This window comes from Ciconia boyciana, chromosome 2 (genome assembly GCF_034638445.1).
Source record: "Ciconia boyciana chromosome 2, ASM3463844v1, whole genome shotgun sequence".
In the NCBI taxonomy this organism is placed as follows: domain Eukaryota; kingdom Metazoa; phylum Chordata; class Aves; order Ciconiiformes; family Ciconiidae; genus Ciconia; species Ciconia boyciana.
In genome coordinates, this window is record NC_132935.1 from 30091411 (window position 1) to 30109826 (window position 18416).

The following is an 18416-nucleotide window of genomic DNA, read 5'->3' on the forward strand; positions in this document are numbered from 1 at the left end:
TCATGCTTGATGTGGGGACATTTTAAATGAAATTTTCTTTTGTGGAAATATTTCTAGTCATCTGTAATTACTTGCCAATAGGAAGACTAAACACAGAAATTATTCTATTCTGATCCACTGAACAGTCCTTCCTTCCTTCCTCCCTCTCTTCCTCCCTATGATTCTTGCCATTGATCTTTATTTTTAAGCAGCAGAAACCTGGCAATGAGCTGTAGCTTATTCTGAATTTTTAATACATGTAACAAAAAATATTAGTGGGATTGGAGCTCTGGACATACAATAGGTTTTCACTATTGCTTATATCTGTCTGGTATCTAGATACATAAAGTATGGTAAGATGCTGTTCAGTACCTTCTGGACTGCAGTATTGAAGAGTGGGTCTCCAGGAATATAGCTGAAGCTTGGTTGGCAATCTGGATTTTAATCTTCCAAGGCTATCAGTGAGCATTAGTTTTCAAAGTGACAAAATTAATTTTTACTGGACACAAGGCATGGGAGTGGCTGACAAGTTCTTCAGAGACTTCAGGTCTTGGACTAATATTCCACTTCTCCCAGTGAAACTATGTATTGATTTAACTGATTTAAACTGAACTTTAATGACTCCATGCAATATTGCAATTATCCAGGCAGTTAATTTCATGGGACACTGCTGAGAATAATGTAGGTTATGTAATGTGTAAGAGTTGTGCTGTTAAAATGAATGTCTACAGCACTCTGCCATGAGGGGGTCACTGTAGACCCATTGTGGCCAGAAGGCAAGGAGTAAGGTACTATTAAATAGTACGTATTAAGCTCCAGAGACTAGTGCATAATTATTTTAAGCCATAAAGATCTCATCATTCTGAGAGAGCATTTGGTATGCCCTCACTAGGAAAAAAAAAAAACAAAACAGAGGCAGAGAGCCTGTGCTGGACTCTTGCAATTGAGAAAATGATCTGAGTATATATTTGGTGTCCAGCACTCATCAGGTTTGGCTGGGCAATGCTGCCTGCTTTCACCATGAGGCACACCAGAGAACATGGGAACAAAGCACAGCCCCAGCTAGCTCTGCTGATAGGGAAGCCAACGAGTTACAAGCCCTTTGAGATATTGATTAAAAAAACAAACCTGATGTTCCAAATGACCTTCAGGCTGTACCTGTGAGAGTGCACGTGGTTGATGGCATGCATGGGTTGCCTATTAATGTTTTCTTTAAAACCTTGTTGAATAATAGTTTCAGCTGCCATTAAGGAGAGCTGTGCAAGTTCATTGATGTAATTAGAAGGCCAAATGCAAGCCCTTTTGAGAGTTATCTTACATGTTTTTTATTTAAATGATGACTGGTTTTGCTAATTACAACTAAACCAGATTAACATTCCATTAGAGAGAAAGCCACATAGCTTAGCCAATTGATAGAAAGGTTAGAAGGTGACCTGCGCTTGCAGTAACGTAGTCAAACTAGTTATTTTTGTTCTGCTGAATTTGTTATTTGTCTTTGGGCTTGTGTTTTAATTTCAACCCCTGTTCTGACTAACTTTTCACTCTTTATCATGTACTCTCCAACCTCGCCCTTTCCCTGGCTAACACTGGTGTGTTCATTTCTCACTAAGGCTGGATTGTTTGCACCTGAGATAATTTTGTTTCATAATTGTGTCCAAAGTAAATTTGATTTAGTGAAAAGAGTGATAGAGCAAGGAATGGGTAGGTTAATTGATAACTTCGCCTACTGCAACTCTATAGTATATTGAAATTTGCAGCTGAATTGGACAACAAGGATATGACTGTTGGAAAGACTCTCTATTAGATTATTCTAGAGTGAACTCTCTGGGCTCAGTATTTTAAAAATACTCTTTCAGTGTTGTTTTGCTCATTGACGCTTTTTGAGAACAAGCTTCTTGGAGGAGATCTGTTGGAAGTCCTCTCTAATATTGAACATCACCAAATTCAGAGCTAAAAATGCAAAGTTATCTTCTGAAATGACAAAGAAAACACATCAGTTGTGGCTGGATGTGCTAATTTCCCTTTTGCTGAACACTAGAGAATCCATGTCCCAGCATCTGGTTCCCTGTTCCCTTTGGCAGCTGGAAAGAGTGCAAAGCCATGCCTGGACCCTGCAGTACCAGCTTCTAGGCACTACAGAACTCCACCTTAAGACTGTACTTTTGATAATAACTGTATTTAAACAGGATGGAGCGCATTACACAGCGATGAATCAGAGCAGCAGATTTTCATCAGTGAAAAATGGCCTGTTTCACAAAGCCACAGATGCTTGTCAGAGAACTCACTGTGATAAGTGTTATGATCTTTGCAAGTTTCCTTCTATGCCCTAAACGACCCACCTAAGACCAAAAAGAACCTTATTTTTTGTGGGGTTTTTTGAAACGATCTTTTTTCATATTCAGACACATCCTTTGATTTTAACTGTTCATGGTTTTTGTTCTTAACCCTGCATTTCAAATATGTTCTATGGAGATTTACATCCTTCTCCCTCCCTGTCACACACACACACCCTGCCCCGCACCCCTGGTATTTCATGGTACTAATTTCCAAATGAATGAAAGGCTATTACAAGCCCAGTCAGACACAAAGGCCAGTCCAGAATCCATCTCGTCCTGCTGCCTTCTAGCAAATTTAGCACATTGAAAATCCAGCTTGCAAAAACCCTACAATTCTAAATTTTGCAAATGCGAGTACAAACTGGTATCACTGTTGGCCAGAGGCTGAGTCCTCTAATGATGGGGATGAACCTGAGGAAGTGTGACATTGGGGTATCCTTTTGGAATTCCCTTTGCTAACCAAAGGCTTTGGAGTTGCAGATGGCCTTCAGGAGAAGGAATGAAGACTGAGCTTTGAAGAAAAGGAAAAAATGGTGGGACACAGCCATGTCATCTCTTATTGCTTATAATTCATGAACACAGCTATTTGAACAGTAATGGGATCCTTGCTTAGCACTGGTTTTGATGAAAATCCAATAGGACATGAAGCTATCAAAGTCAAGCTTCTTTAAAGATCACAGTTCACTGAGCAACTTAAAAGCTTCAGTAAAACAAAGCACATGCAGCCCTCTATTCTGGTGTTCTGCACAAGATAAACTTCAAATAGTCTCTGCAGAAATAATAGCTTATTATAACAGCTATTCACATTTAGTCACTGGACAATACTGTAGCTAAGGTAAAATGCAAAGCGTTTTATTTGTGGAGAGGAGACTTAACAATTAGCTTTGTCAAGTCAGCTGGTTCAGAGCCTTATTAAAGGAAACTGTATGTCTGACGAAAGGTTCGGCTCCCACACGCAGATATTGAGGACGTATGTATATTTGTCCTGACAGAAAGTTGAATGCCCAAGTCTGGGAATCTTGTGAGTCCTGGCATGGCATTGCTTTTGCTTAGGTGGGTGACAATGCAAACTAAAAATACACGATTTCTAGAACATCTAGAACACAGAGCAGATGTTTGAATTCAGAGCACAATATGGTACATGCAGATTGTAATTAATTGGCAAATACTTAGAGGCCCAAACACCTCCTAGAAATGTATGTTTTGTTGATTCACAGTTAAACTGTTAGATAAAATGCAAGGTAGGTTAATATATGTGATAAACAGTGTTGTCTGTTTATGACATATGAGAAGTCACCTGAGCAACTGGGAGGTATTCGTCTCCATTAGCTGGTGCTGTGGCTCACAGCTGCATGGATTTTATCAAGGTCAGACTGAGATAATCAGTTCACAACCTGGATTTTAAAAGGGCAAGTAGCCAAAAGGATGCGTTCAGTGCTTTGTAACTTTCAAACCTGTTGAGAGTTTGAACCTACAGAACTGGGTGAATAATTAGATGACAATGATTGAACAGAAGTGGGTGCAAAAGTGAAATGTGTGTGCAGGTATCGGGGTAGAAGAGGGCTAAATAATATTCTGTTAGGTTTAGGAGGAGGATACATCAGTCTGAGCATCTCCACAAGAGATAAATAGGCATTAGAATACAGATGAGCTTGGGAGCATCTTGTGCTTATACTGCTTACGAAACTGCACAGAAATGAGATTATGGTTCAAATGGGGGTTTGTTGGTTAGCATATTGTACATGGGATTAGATCTTGTAGGCATTGCCTTGGGCTCTGCTGGTGATTTCCTGTATGACCATATAACCTATTGGCCTCTGTGTTCCTCTTGAGGAATAAAACCTACTTTTTGCAAACTTGTAAGCCTATTAGCAAATGAAAAAAGGAGTAAATCTACCCTTTTGGTGAATAAAATCTGGAAAAGTTCAAATCTGATGTTCGAAGGAAGTGAGAAAATGGCACATAGTTTTGCTCGTGCTCCATCAGTCAGGGCTCAGTTTTATTTCTCTTGAAATCAAGTAAGTATATCCACACTGATGTAAGTGCATATAGGTAGGATCCACCATGTTTATTTAAAAGTCATTCAGAACAGCAAAGTCTAATTTATCTTTCTTATATACAATTGGAATCCAAAGAGTGTCAGATCCTGTTGTTCTGTAAGTAATTTACTTTTGTCCTATTCTTTTACAGTTTTGTGTAGCTTTGGGCAAAAGCATTCCATTGAAGTACTTGCCACTGCTGTGATAAATATGATCCTTTCATTCACTACATGCGAACATCAAAGTGTGTTCCATTGTAGCCAGAAGGGAATAACTGGTACCTGAATGGATGGCAATATTAGATATAAGGCAGAGAAATAAAAGGTCTTTTATTGATCTGCGTGATTCTTTTCAAGCAGTTTTGTTGCATTATTACCTGATTTCGTGTTCAATTTAAAGTCCTCAGTTATGCTGGTGTCTTTTGATTATGTACGTTCAGAATGTACAGTAATGCCCTTGTAGTTTTGCCATCAGTTTAACAAATGTTTTAACTTCAATGACAGCTGATTATCTTCTAGTACCATATCAACAGTTACAATCCAATAATACTGTTTCACATTCCAGAAGGTATCATTTAATACTATTTTATTGGAGGAAAAAACAAGTATAAAATACAAAAAAATCACCAAAGTACTAGCAGACTCTAGATTTTCTGGTAATCCCCCTGAAAGTCTGAGAAGAAAAGATTAGATCAAAAGGGCTGGGAGGCCAAACTACCCTTTAGCCCTTTCTCTAGGGTGAGCTAATCTCTAGAGGTCAAGGTTCAGCACAGTGGTGCAGCAGGAAGGAGTCGGTGCTAGCGTGATAAGGCAGGCAGTCAAATTGGGAGGTCTGAGCATGCTAAGAAATTCTCCCTCAGCCAGTTTTGCTTTGACATTACTTTTTTAAAAATATACCAAGGATAACTAGCCATTTGTAGTGAATTTGCTACCTGACAAAAAAACGCAGTTTCTGTTGAAATCATTGAACAAGTTACATCTTTCAGCAAAGGGAAGAGCATACTAATAGTACAGAAAAATATTTAAATGTCAACATATATTAATATTAACAGATAACATTAAATTAATATTAATAGAGGTAAGCATAATAGAGAGAAAACCTTAAATGCAGCATTTTAAATTCAGGCAATGAAGCCAGAGAAAGTCTGTAACTTGCATTTGTCTCAAAGAAGATTGCTAGCCCCTGCAATTCTGGGTATCATCAGTTATTTTAAACTATAAAACATAACAGACTAGAAAATTAAGAATATATTTTATTAATTAAACTTAATATTCAGCTACATTATTCTCCAGTAAAATGAAAGGATAGTTTGTATCTCATACAAATCTGTAACAATTGAAAATGAGCTTTCATTTAGAAAGGAATGGATGCTGTATTGTGATATATTTAAAGAAGGCCTCCAGCTCAGGTGCAGAGCACTGATTTTATCTAATCAACACCCTTCCCTGCTGCCTGCCTGCCCTCTTCGGCTTCCTCAAGCTCTTAAAGGTACCGGAGCAATTCTGGAACTGTGTCAAGGCTGACGTTGGGGACACTGTGGGATGACACGATGGACCAAATGCACAATCCTTGGTCACATAAGAAGGAGACCCAGACACTTTTATAACCAGGAACCAAATGCAATGAAATTGTACCTTTTCTTGCTGCCTCCTGAACTTCTTTCAAAAACATGAGGAGATGTCAGAAAGATTGTATAACATTTTTCTTGGCATACGAGGAGACAAATCTGGAGTAAAGAAGTCGATCTCAGTGTAAGTAGCGTACAGGTAACACTTGACCTACGTTTTTGAATGAGACGAACAGAAATAAGGTGGAGACAAAAAAAGGTGATTAAGACTGGAGCACCTTCAAAGAGGGGGCAGAGGTGGTGGAAGCTTTTGGGGAGTAGAAGGAAGGAAAGTGCCATGGAGGGTGAGGGAAGACTTGGCACCACAAAACAACATGTTTGTCACTGTAGCTGTCATAGTGCTATGGATGGAGCTGAGTTCTGACCTTGTTGCAGAGTATCTTTAGAGTTTTTAGTTGGAGTAATTTCAGTGGGCTATAAGGGACAACTTTCTGCTTTTGCAAAGTAGCTGAGGAACTCCTCAAAACACAGTGGTGAGAGAAGTACTCACCAATCACACCTAAACATTTCAGTAAGTTCTAAATACACAATGTAGTTATGCTTTCATTTCACGTGTCTAAAGAGCAATGCTCAATTTTCTTCAGAAACAAGTAGCCTAAAGTTAATTCACGCCCCTTCAGAAGTTCTCCATAGAGAAAGCCTCCCCTCCCCACCATGACTTTACTCAAGTCCCATTATCATATAACTACCATTTGCCAGGAAGCTAATTCCTTTCTAACACATATTTTTAGTTATACCCAGTCCAGGACTAGCCTTGCTGGCAGGTCAGAAGAGAAGCCCCTTCAAACAGTACCAAGGTTTGACTGACAGGAGAAACATTCTTGGATTTTGCATTAGCAATCACATGAGCAATAGAACAGGAATTTGCAAAAGGGGTTTTTTTTGAGGATTAGATTAGATTAGATGATTAGATTAGATTAGTATAAAGCAGATGGCAGGGTAGATATGGGTTGGTAGCAGACAGCAGCAGAGTTCAGCGGACCTGTTATCTTCAGGATAAGGATAAGACTAAGGATAGCTTTGACTGACAGGGAAGAGGCAATGATCAGATCTCAGTTGTGATGAGCCTGGGTCTGGGAACAAGAACAGATGTGGGGTGAGCTGAGTGGATAGAGGCAAGCACAGACAGAAAAAGAATGAGCATGGGACCCAAAGCCAAGTTGTCACATTCACTCTGACACAGTACACTGACTTACACGTTCTTCTGTGATCTCCACTCACCTTGCTGAGCTATTGTACAAGCCTTGGAGCTCTCCTGCACTCTCTTTTCTAGCACAGTGCTTCAGGAATTTTCATGAATTGAGGCTCTTATTACTACAAAAAAGCAAGGCATGACATTTTCATGTTAGAATTTATAGACTTAAAACTGGCAATGGGGATGAACATCTGTAAAAGATTCAGGAAAATCTTTGTCACAATCTGCAAAATGTTATAAGTCTTTGTGTTTTACTTGCAATCTGTTAGGGTAAGGTCTTCTGGAAAGTGAGTTATTTGGTTCTCTTTTTTGGTTAGCATATATTCACTGAATAACTTAAAAAGGCAAAGAACTTCAGATATTATGAAATGAGTACTTGGTTGTTACTCTCCCATATTTTGTCAGTCTTGAAAACCTTACTTCATATTGAAGAACAAACTTAATTCTTTGCCTTTATTGCACTGTATGAGTTTTTCATCCTTATCTTTTTGCTCTATTTAGACTCCTGTATTTTCACCTCTGCCACGTGCTTTCTACTCTCTTGTAAATTACTCTGTTGCTCTGCACTCACTCCTTTTCTTCTTTAAAAATGGGGATGCAGAGGTAGAAGTGGTAGAAAGCAGAGTGAAGTGAAATGAATAATCTCCAGTACAAGAGGGGTGGTGCAGACATTCATCCATCATTACTAGTTACAACCTTGGAGGGAAAGCTCTCTATATAAAGCTCTATCATTATTAATGAATTATATCTAAGAGGGAAGCAAGGTGATAATCAGAATTCTAAGTAGCTTTGTGAAACTTTTAGATTAATGAATTCTCCAAAGTAAAGTGGGGTTTTCTAAAATGCCATTCAGCTACCTGTTGTTTCTCATTCATTTCCCAAACACCATGATAGGAACAAGCATGTGGGAATTATGTATTATTTTAAACATCAAGACGGGGGGGAGGGAGGAAAGCAAAGAAGTGTTTTGACTGCCCCTGAAATTAATTTGGATGCTTGAATTGAGGTCCTCAACAGTACAAGTACTCAACAGTACTGCAAGGCAGGGATTACACAGAGTAGATGGTATGGATGAGACCAGTGTGTTTTGAGGAGGAGGAAGGTTTAGCTGCATAGACATGAGCCGTGCTGTGCCCCTTTGCCAGAAACAAAGACCATGCCCTGTTCCTCTTTAGTTCACTAGTATGTGTGTAGTTGTATACAGCCAATGCCTCTGCAGACCAGGCTGCTGTGTGGGTACCCTTCATACCTTCTGCCAGTAACTGCAGACGTGAAAGTCATGACATGATTTCTCTCAAATGGGCAATGAATTACATCCCTAATAGAGGAAAGGAGGGAAAACACAATGGGAAATAGAGATATAAAAGAGAACTTAATAAAAACTTACAGGAACTGGCAGCATTGTTATGTCTAGATGCTAAACACTCTGCATCTACCCAGAATCCCTAGAGCTACCTTAGATATAATGATTTCTGTGGCTAAAACCCAAGTTAGGTATCTATTGTCTCTGCATGCTTCCTGGTGAAGAAACATTTGCAGGCTGCTGAAATTTCTGTTGCCTTGAAAAGTGGGCACCAACTTTACGTGACTACAGAACCAGTCATGCATTCAAGATGTGAAATAGCAGCACTGTCAGCAAACAGTGAAGTACATTGGATTTAAAATACTGACATGTACAATTCTGTAATATTTTCTAGGGCTTAAGGGATATGAATAACTAAATGAGCTGGGGCAATCCCAGTTGCCACATAATGCCAACAGGAATATCAACAGGGAGGACTTATTCTGAAGAACGGTAATCTCAGGAATTACCTGCTCTGGGGTTCTGCTTCTAGGAGATGACCAGCTGCAAAATTCACTGATCTCAAAGTTTGGCTATTAGGGCATCACTCAGTGACTCTGATGTAGTCCTCTGTCTGCACCTTGGAGCCTTTATATTATTCTCTTCTTTCAAAAATTCAGGGCTGGCATAGGAGCAACTACTGTTAAACTGAGAAGCTTTAATATGTTTCAGGATAATTGTACCAACCTTAGTACCTTAGACTACTCTCCCTGTACCACAGCCTGAGAGACCATCAATCAGAATAGCTGACACATCCTGATGCACTGAACACTCATTTTACAATGGTTACCACTCTCATTATGTGCATTATAGAGATGAAATATTGCATAAAGAATCTGTGTCTGTCCAACACAAATAATCTTTATACAAAAGAGTACGGTAATCTGGCCCAATCACTCCTAGCCATGTCTTCTTGTAGCTTTCTACTAGAGCAGGATGAACAAATTGAGCCTCCTAGTGTGTTTGTGCATGTGTGAAACTTTGTGTCAAAATTGCTTGTATATAAACAACTGGAAAAAATCTAATATTTGAAAGAAAACCATATTATAATACTTTAGAAACACAGAATGGTTCAAACTCTGTGACATTCTAAGCTTTCAAATTTGATGAAACATAGTTTTGACCAGAGACCAATACTTTTGTCTATTCAATTACACATACCATACAACCTTAATCAGATTTTTTTGAATATTTTTTATCTTAATTTATCTTTTATTTTTTAATCTTTTAAAAATTGTAACAATAAATAAACTAAAAAATAAATAAAGCAGCAGGTCTGGTTACCATGCATGCAAATTCAAAGCGAATTGTTTCTGTGTAGTAAATAAGTGCTCTTATGTTATTTAAAAGAAAAGAAAATCCTTTATTTCTATAAAAGTTCAGTGGCTTAACTTTTTGGGAGACCACACTTCTCTCATGGCTGAAGCATGATGTTGTTGAAAGTATGTGTGTTAAGCAGAAAAATATGTCTAGTGAAAATGTCACTCTGAGGGATTCAGGGATATTTCTTTGGTTTTGTTTTGCTCTTGGGAAAGATCTAATCCTGTCAAATATATATAACAGAAGTGTGATATTCTGTTGAATTTAGTATTTGAAACCTGTATTTCAAGCCAAAGGGCTAAAGTGTAAATGAATGTCAGAAGTCCTCTCTATACAAGTGGGGAAAAGACTCTAAATCATTTGATACACTGAATATAGTCAGATTCTCAGCAGAAATATTAGCAAGCTGGTTTGTAGTTCCCAAGATTTTCCATGTCTTATTTCCTGTGACCAAAGAAACCCACATAAGATGCTTTCTCTGGAGATGTGAGCCTTATACTGCCAGAGGTTTTACCCATCTCTTTATGTATTTATTTATTTGTTATTACACAATTCAATACATTTTCGTAGCTCTTTGGAAAAAAAATACAAAACCAAACCCCCAAACTGCTCTTCAATGGCACAAAATTCATAAATATCTGTATTCATAATTAACTGTAAGGATGAGACCTCACCGATTTGATTCAGACCATATGTGTTCTTCAAGATTGGGATTGGGATCCTAAAAGCCAAAGCAAGGCAAATATATGAAAATGAAGATATGAAGCAGAGGAAGACTCTGTAAACAGAGGCTGGTATAGATTCATACTCTATAGATATTGTGAAACTTATTCTGTATTGCATGACTTGTTTGTTTTAGGTAGCCCAACTTCAGAGCTTCGTTGGAAGATTGTCATGTGATGGAAAAAAAACAGTGAAAAGATTGTGAACTGTGGTGAAAATAAGGGATTTCAGAGGAGAAGAATTAGAAATGACGCTGGAATAACAGGAAAAGGTAATTACTTATTTTGCTTGTAATCTGGTGGGAAATACTTGATGGAAGCAACACTGATAGGCAGAAACTGATAATAAAAGTTTGAACATGAAAATATAATGTCTTAATATATTCAGGAAGGTGAGACAGCTCCCACACATTTGGAGCAGTATTAATTATGCCTTCCAAAGCAGAACAATCACTTATGGACTGCCAAACATTTAACAGATCATTGTCAAAGTCAGTTCCACTACTGCCTACAAACTTTCACTGAAGTACTACAAAATAGGACATCAGTTTGGTAATGGATGACTGCAGTGCCAAGGCTAGGAAGGGCAATATTAAATGGAGATATAACAAAGGAGCACAATTGTGGATCCTGGAGTCAAAACAGGGGAAGAACTCAGTTTCACATCCCCAAGCAAAGACAGGTTATAGAGTAGCTACAATAGTGCTCCCTTCCCCCAGCTCTCTGCCCCATGCCTTTCTTGCAGTTTCTTACCCCTTCTGCATGGATGGCTCAGCTGCCCATGCAAAATATTTTAGCCAGCAAAATTTACAATTTTGCTTCTTTAGGTAACCTGAAATTTGTGCCGGTGTACCATTATAAGCCTATCTGCAAATGGCAGTGATATAGGAGCAGAGCCTTACCCGACCTAGGGAAAGGAATTACTGTGAGACCATCGGGAGTAAGGAGCCCCAACCACCCCAAAGCAAGCCAGTCCCCCTCCTGGTATCAGCGATTTTAATGGGTGGGTTAGTAGCATTCTCAAAAGGATACCTACGAAGTATATAAAAGAGCAGATAATAAATCAATAATTTGATACAGAAGTGAAAAATGCATTTTAGTTGATGTGAGGATCAGAAGTGAATGTGTCATGGCCCTTTCTGTTGGCAGTATCGCAGATACTGGAATAACTACACTTACACATGGTTATACCTGTAACCGTGTGAAACTAGCCAAAGCAAACCTCAGCTCCAGAGAAAATGTGTCAAAAAAAGAAGTGGCAAAATCCTATGCTGGGTAAAGGACAGTGAATTAAAAACAAAATTAAAAGAAGAAATAGATTAGTCGTGTCCAAAAAACCCAGAGGTGACTGTAAAATATGTATCACCTCTATGGGCGATTGGTAACACTACACTAGTTGATGGGTCTCTTAAAAGCCAACTGGCAGAGATAAAAAGACTTAGAGAAAGCAGTGATCTAAAGTTTTCAAGATGTGTTGAGCAGGTAAATGTCAAGGGAGACAATGACATGGAGAAAAAACACATGGCAAAAGACATCTTGCTTCACAAACAAAGAATTAAAAGATGCAAAATTAAAACCAGGGAAAGAACAAAGGTCAACTCTCATGAAAAATGTGGAAAATCTGTGACTGATTAAACCACTGATTAAATTCTAGATAGTGTAAATATGTATTTCTGCCATCTTAAAAATGGTCCTAGTAAATTACTCATTTCTGCTTTGAATTTTTCAGTGCCTGAGCTCTCCATAATGCTCTGTGCATGCCTGAGCTACACAGCCAGTTTCCAGTTGTTAACTATTCTTTGCCAGATTAAAAAAACAACAAAAGAAAATAAAAACCTCACCATTCAGTGTAATGCCCAAGGACTTCTTTATCCGTCATTTGGAGGAGAGCAGGCTTCTTCCCCAGCTCGAGTCCTCGCTGCCTTGTTGTGTGAGTGCTTGGCTGGGGATGGCATGGCTGCCAGCGGATGTCGCCCAGAGGTGTGTGTTATCTCCAAGCAGAGAACAGGCAAACTCCTGCCAGCGCTGCTGATACATGGATCGGCTGGAGACGAGTGATAGCAGGAAACTGGGCAGTTCTCCCAGACACCGAGTCCATGTTATGCCTCGGTCTCTACCACCCCACAGAGCTCTACTCCTGAGAGCCAGCCTTAGAAATGTATTTCAGAAGATTGCTGGTGTGACTTGCATCCGTTAAGAGCCATGAATACTCATGTGTCAGTTCACTTACAAGGGACAGAGCATGCTTAAGCCAAACCTTCAGAATAACACATGGCAGAGACACCTCCTAATGGTGGTCAGCTAGGAAGGAAATGCCTATGCAAGCAACATATTTCTTATTTGAAATCTAAGTGACTTGGATGTTGCCTCGAGAAAATTTTCCCTAAGTTGTGTGGTGTCCCAAATCACAGGTGCGGTGTGGATGGTAAAACAGTCGTGCTTTCTGGAGGCAGCATTTGTACTTTCTGGTGGCTCAGACAGTTATCGTACATCTTGTTCCTGTGCTTCCTTGTCAGAAAAGACTAAAACACTCCAAACGCTTCCTTTTATAGAAGAATCCATTGTACAAATGTAGTAAAAAAAGTAGTGATATCCAATCTAAGCAGTTAATAGGTTTGGGAATCACAAGACACAGTGAAAGATGGGGGTTGAATAAAAGAAATGAGAAAAGAACGAAACGATAAAATTAGCAGGTTTTGCTTAGTGAGTAGCTGTCTTGGCTTTCTACCAAAGCTGTTATTTCTGTGTCTCTGCAGATTGAGGTGACATACACCGTGGATCTTGTATGTCATCCTGACTAGACTTTGGAGGAGGCCCTGCACTGATTCATGCCTAGGGAGTTTTATGAGAGACTAGATCTATTTTTATTTCCTTCAGATAAAATGTAGAGAAACTAATGTGCCGTAGAGAGAGACATAGAGGTGAGAGCGCCATAGAGGTCATGTAGCAAGTATGAAACATGACACAGTTATTAGTTTGGATTTTTTTTAACCAAAATTTATATCTTGACAGAGTGTGCATACCTGGCACATAAATTTCAGTTACTGGAAACTCAAATGTAGAAATCAATGGAAACTTCAAAGAAAATGCTCCACCAAAGACTTACTTTATCAATGAATTAAACCAAATGGGTCTGTGCAATTTTAAGATTCAAGTTACATATGAATCCTTCCAAAGGGTAAAACAGCAGGAACGGAGCAGCTGGAAGTTTCCTTGAGAGAGTGCATTAGCTATTCTGAAAGAAAAATAAAATGTTCATTCCTCGACAGCACCAACCTCCGTTTGTCCCATGTCTTGCAGCACATAGTGCTATGGAGGTCTTTGTCTCAAGCTGTGGTGCACCTACCAAAAGGGAGTGTGTGCAGCTAAAAATCAATGAAATATGTTGAAGGAGGGTGAGTTGTTGACCCTGCTGTACTGCAGAGCAACCTGGGGGCAAAGTGTACAGCCAGTGTTGGACTTGAGCATGAACACCTGATAATTATTTCACACTCTGAAACAACTGGTGACTCTTTCTGTCCTCACTTTCACTGCTAGAGAAATCAAAGCTTTTGGTAGTCAATGAAGAGCAGAGAGCGCATTATGGCCATGTGAACCATGGTCTCCTCACACTGCTCAGTTTTATTGCTGGACAAGTGGCTGAGACCAGGATGTCCTCTCTGTCTTATTCAGCTATACCATGGCTATTAGTTATGCCAAGACTCTTTCTGCCTTTTTTTAGGAAACAGGAAGCATAGAAGAATTTATGAAATCATGACACAGCCCAAGAAAACCTTTGACAGGACCTGCTGTACAAATGAGTTTGAATTGAATGGAGTGGACTCCAGGCCACTGGCTTCCTTCTAGATTTCCAAGAACAGAAAATCTCAGACTAGTCATGCCTTTCTTATATGTAGGAAATTTTTCTCTGTGAGTGAATTGTACCCATTCCAGACCTTATGCTATGGCAGTGTGGGCAGTGTTGGGTGGAAATTCTGTGCCTGGAAGAAAAGGTTGTTGTTTTTTTCTCAGCTTAACCTAAAGCCTTTGGATCTGGTTTGAAGCTTGGAACAAGAGTTAGGGAGATTAACTAGAGGACAAATTCAGGCAACAGTGCTAACAGTCTTAACAATGCTAGGTTAATAGAGCTGGTTAGCATGTATAGCTCTACCCATGATATACCTATGTGTCGAGTTGTCTTCAGGTGGTTATGAGAGAGTCACATCTCACATGATGGTTCATACTCTTCCAGAAACACATACAGCTAACAGTTCACAGAAGTTAGCAGTAGAACAGAAGAATGATTTGACAGATTAAAAGGCATCATATAATGTAAATATTCTTTTTTAAAAGAATAAACAATGTGATTAGGTGGAAAGAGAACTAAGTGGTATTTGAGTTCGTGATGAAGAACAGAAAGATGTTATTAGCACTTTGATGCAAAATTATCAAGGAGAGAGATGAAAATGAAGAATGAAAGATTAGAGTCACATGTCTTGTTTATACTAAAATCCCTCACAGTTTTTCCATAAACAAATGGTGTACAGGTGGCAGATTTATAAAGCAAATATAAAAATAAATGAATTTTAATAAAGCAAGTATGTTAATTGGGTTGTTTGAAAAGTGTTGAATAGCTCATTTAGCAATATAAAAATCTAATGAGTGAATACATATGCATGCAATTTTATTTGCCCAGGTGAAGAGTGAATTGCCTTACCTATGAAGAAAATAATTTTGCTGAGGGAAAAATAAATTATGAAATATAGAATGAAGCAAAAGTTGATAGAGGATTGAGTGGAAATTATTTTTCTGTATCCTTTATCTGAATTCAAATCATTATCTTTTTACCAGCTGTAGTTTTTAATATGTCACATCAAGCCATAAGAATGATGGCCTGGGTGGTATTTAGTTTAAAATTGTTATGTAGCATTAGTTTGTCTCACAGCAAGTTGTGATTTAATTTTTTTATCCTCTAAATTCAGTACGAAGGGTAACCTGGAGCAATGTCCTATTCCTCCTGCTTTTGTTCTGTTTTTCACTCTGTTATGCAGTCTAACAACAAAGTTTAACAATAGAAAAAAAGCTTTTCTTTGACAGTTCTTATCTGGGGATAAATACAGTCCCAAGGAAACAGATGGCTCTTTCCCTTCTGTCAGATGGAAGCAAAGGCATCTATGTAACCCCTTTTAGTTTGTTTGGGTTAAAAGACAGTAGCGGGCAGCTGTCTTTCCTTTCAGTCCCTGCTACAGGAGGATAGAAGGAGACATTGTAAGTCAAGAATTGCCAACACTGTAGGGACGTAATAGAATATAACATGCACTGCATGGCATTGCACAGTACTCTCTGCTCAAACAACAGTTGTACACACGGCTTGGATGAGAGGGTAAACTCCAGGACTGTATTGTTCAGCAGCTAAAAGTATCTTTTTCCTTAACAATATAGGTAGTGTATTGAAATTTCTTCATGCCATTCTCACAAGGAAGCATGAAAGCTACCAACCTAGAGCATGTTATTGGCCTGTTTGACTTTATGTGTCTTCTTTGCTAGCAACCAGCACCAGAAACTTCGGAGGAAATTCTTCAGGGAAATTCTGAGGAGGAATAAACACTTCTGTCTACCTTTAACCAACATGGCTTGGTTTATAACTGATTAATGAAGATTATTTTTTTTAATTTTATTTTTTATAAAGCAACTGTGTTTATCTTTTCTAATTTAATAGATTACCTTTTCTAATTTAATAAAGTGGTCTCATTAGCTATAAAAATGTCTAATGCTTTAGAAGTTGCTGGCTTTCATGTCTTTTTCCATTTGTTTTAATCTAGTTATCATAGGCAGACATGAAAAGTAACAACCCCTCATTAAAATAAATGTAGTGTTGTGACATAAACTGACAGAAGCAAGTAAGTCCCAAGGTAGTGTTCTTCTCAACCTCCTCTCTTTCATACTGCCAAGATATGATATAAAACAAGATTCCTCACTCACGGTGTTTAAAAACAGCAGAGTTAACACAAAGAGAAGTCAGAAGAGTTTTCATATTTTTATTCCTATTTTTCACCCTGGAACTCCATGAATAATCCTAGCACATTGTTTCAGGATACCTACAGGGATAGAAATTATTGTCATTAGGGTGGCAGAAAGGGTTCCTTAATGTTCCCTGGAGAAAGGTCTCTGATATAGGTGGCATTTTAAAATAGTGGCAAAGTAAGCAAACAACAAAAAGATACCAAAACCAGAAAGAAAGCAGAAAAAAAAATTTATGCTTTTTTAATCTCTTCAATTACATTTTGTGTTGTTAATATCTTTACATAGCTCTTTGTCATACTTAAAATGTATTTTCTTAATAGTCATGGTAAACTCTGCAAACTGTTTTTTTTTTTCTGATTTTTTTTTTTTTCAGAAGACCACAGAGAAGACCATTCTATTGTGCCTCCCATTGCAAGAGAAACCCATAGCTGAATAGCAGAAATAAAGTATTACTATTTGACAAGAAGCATCATTTCTAGATACCAAGCATGTCGAGAAATACCATTTCCCAAAAGAATGCTCAATCTCAAACATGTCACTGAAGGAAAAAAGTACATTTGTGTAGAGGTTGTGCTGTGATATTTACCTATGACATTTCCCTGGTAAATTGAGTTGGAATATATTTTCCCAAGCAAGATAACATTTCAGTTTTGTTTGATGTGTAAACATATTGACATAAAACACATCCACTGCAGTTTTAAGCAAGTTTCACGTCCTAGAGTCTGACCGAGTTTGCGGGAAATGAGTTGTACAGAAATTCACAGCTTCAAAATACAGTGTTTGTGTGGAGTTTGGGAGCAGGCTGGCATGTTACAAATGCTTGTGATTAGGAAAGGAGATGAAGGACAGTTTTTAACATCCTGGGATCTAAAATCAAGCTGTATCTGCATTGGATGTTAGAAGGACTCTGTTAAATAGCAAACAGGAAAGGAAAACCTAGGCGTTTTAGTGACTAATTGATGCTAGGCCTTTGTAATTTATTTTTATCACAGGGAAGATTACAGTAAGTCACTGTATAGGCAAGGTCTCTGGGAGGATTTGGGATGGGATACCCAGCAAAACTGTGGTCTCAGCTACAAACAACTTGCTTACCTCAGCTTTGCAGGTCTTCGTCACAAGTTCAAAGCTAATTATAACCTTGACAAAGTACAAGAAATTAAATCAAGACTTTGGATTGGCTGCCAGAGCAGGCAATTAAATCCCTAAAAATGCTTGTGGCAGCAGCTTTTCTCAAACTCGTCTTCCCAGCAGACATTGCCAAAGAGTGATGGTGTTTCATGTTCGTTTAAAAAAGGCAGGTTATAATACACATAATGACACCACAGACACAAACAGTTCAAAATTTAGCAAGATCTTTTTAGTCTGAATAATGCCACATCTGACCTTTTGTGCTTTTTTTCTGAAGTAGTCAATATTTCCTGGATTTGTACTGGGAGTCAGAGTAGTTTGAGTTGCCCTGCCTGGTACCTGGAGCTCAATACAGAAGTAGAAGCCAAGTAGGGCAAAGCCTCACACAGTTTGAAACGCTCGGAAGTCTTCATTGAGTTCCAGTTTAGGAAAAGAACGTTTTAGAGGACTAAAGTAGACCTTTGACTAGAGTTACATGTGCCACTCCTCAAAGGTTAAAACTCACGTGTGTGTCCCTCTTCCTCGCTATTCCCAGCGGAGTATGCTAAGGTAGAGCTATTCTACCCTAGGCTACCCCAGGCTAGCAGAGGCTATGGGAGGTGGTGTGTGCCATTGCAGTTTCAGCTAAACATGGAAGATTAATGGGGTCTGAGAGGAGACTCCATAAACACAAGTATGGCTCTATAATTTTGACTATGTCTAAGAAGAGAGTAGGGGGTGGTTGT

At 38.6% G+C, this 18416-nt stretch overlaps 1 protein-coding gene across 15 annotated transcripts in view; it reads right to left on the reverse strand.

Moving 5' to 3' along the window:
- Positions 1-12633, reverse strand: part of ATP6V0D2 (ATPase H+ transporting V0 subunit d2) — a 69267-nt gene extending 56634 nt beyond the window's left edge. Inside the window, exons 1-4 of one of the 15 annotated variants that reach the window (XR_012040817.1) lie at positions 12402-12621; positions 7203-7295; positions 5989-6080; positions 3810-4635 (exon numbers count right to left, since the gene is read on the reverse strand). The gene's annotated coding sequence lies outside the window, so the exon portion shown is untranslated. The other 14 variants (XR_012040809.1, XR_012040821.1, XR_012040813.1 and 11 more) reach the window with 14 other exon arrangements.
- Between the last annotated feature and the right edge of the window lie 5783 nt (positions 12634-18416).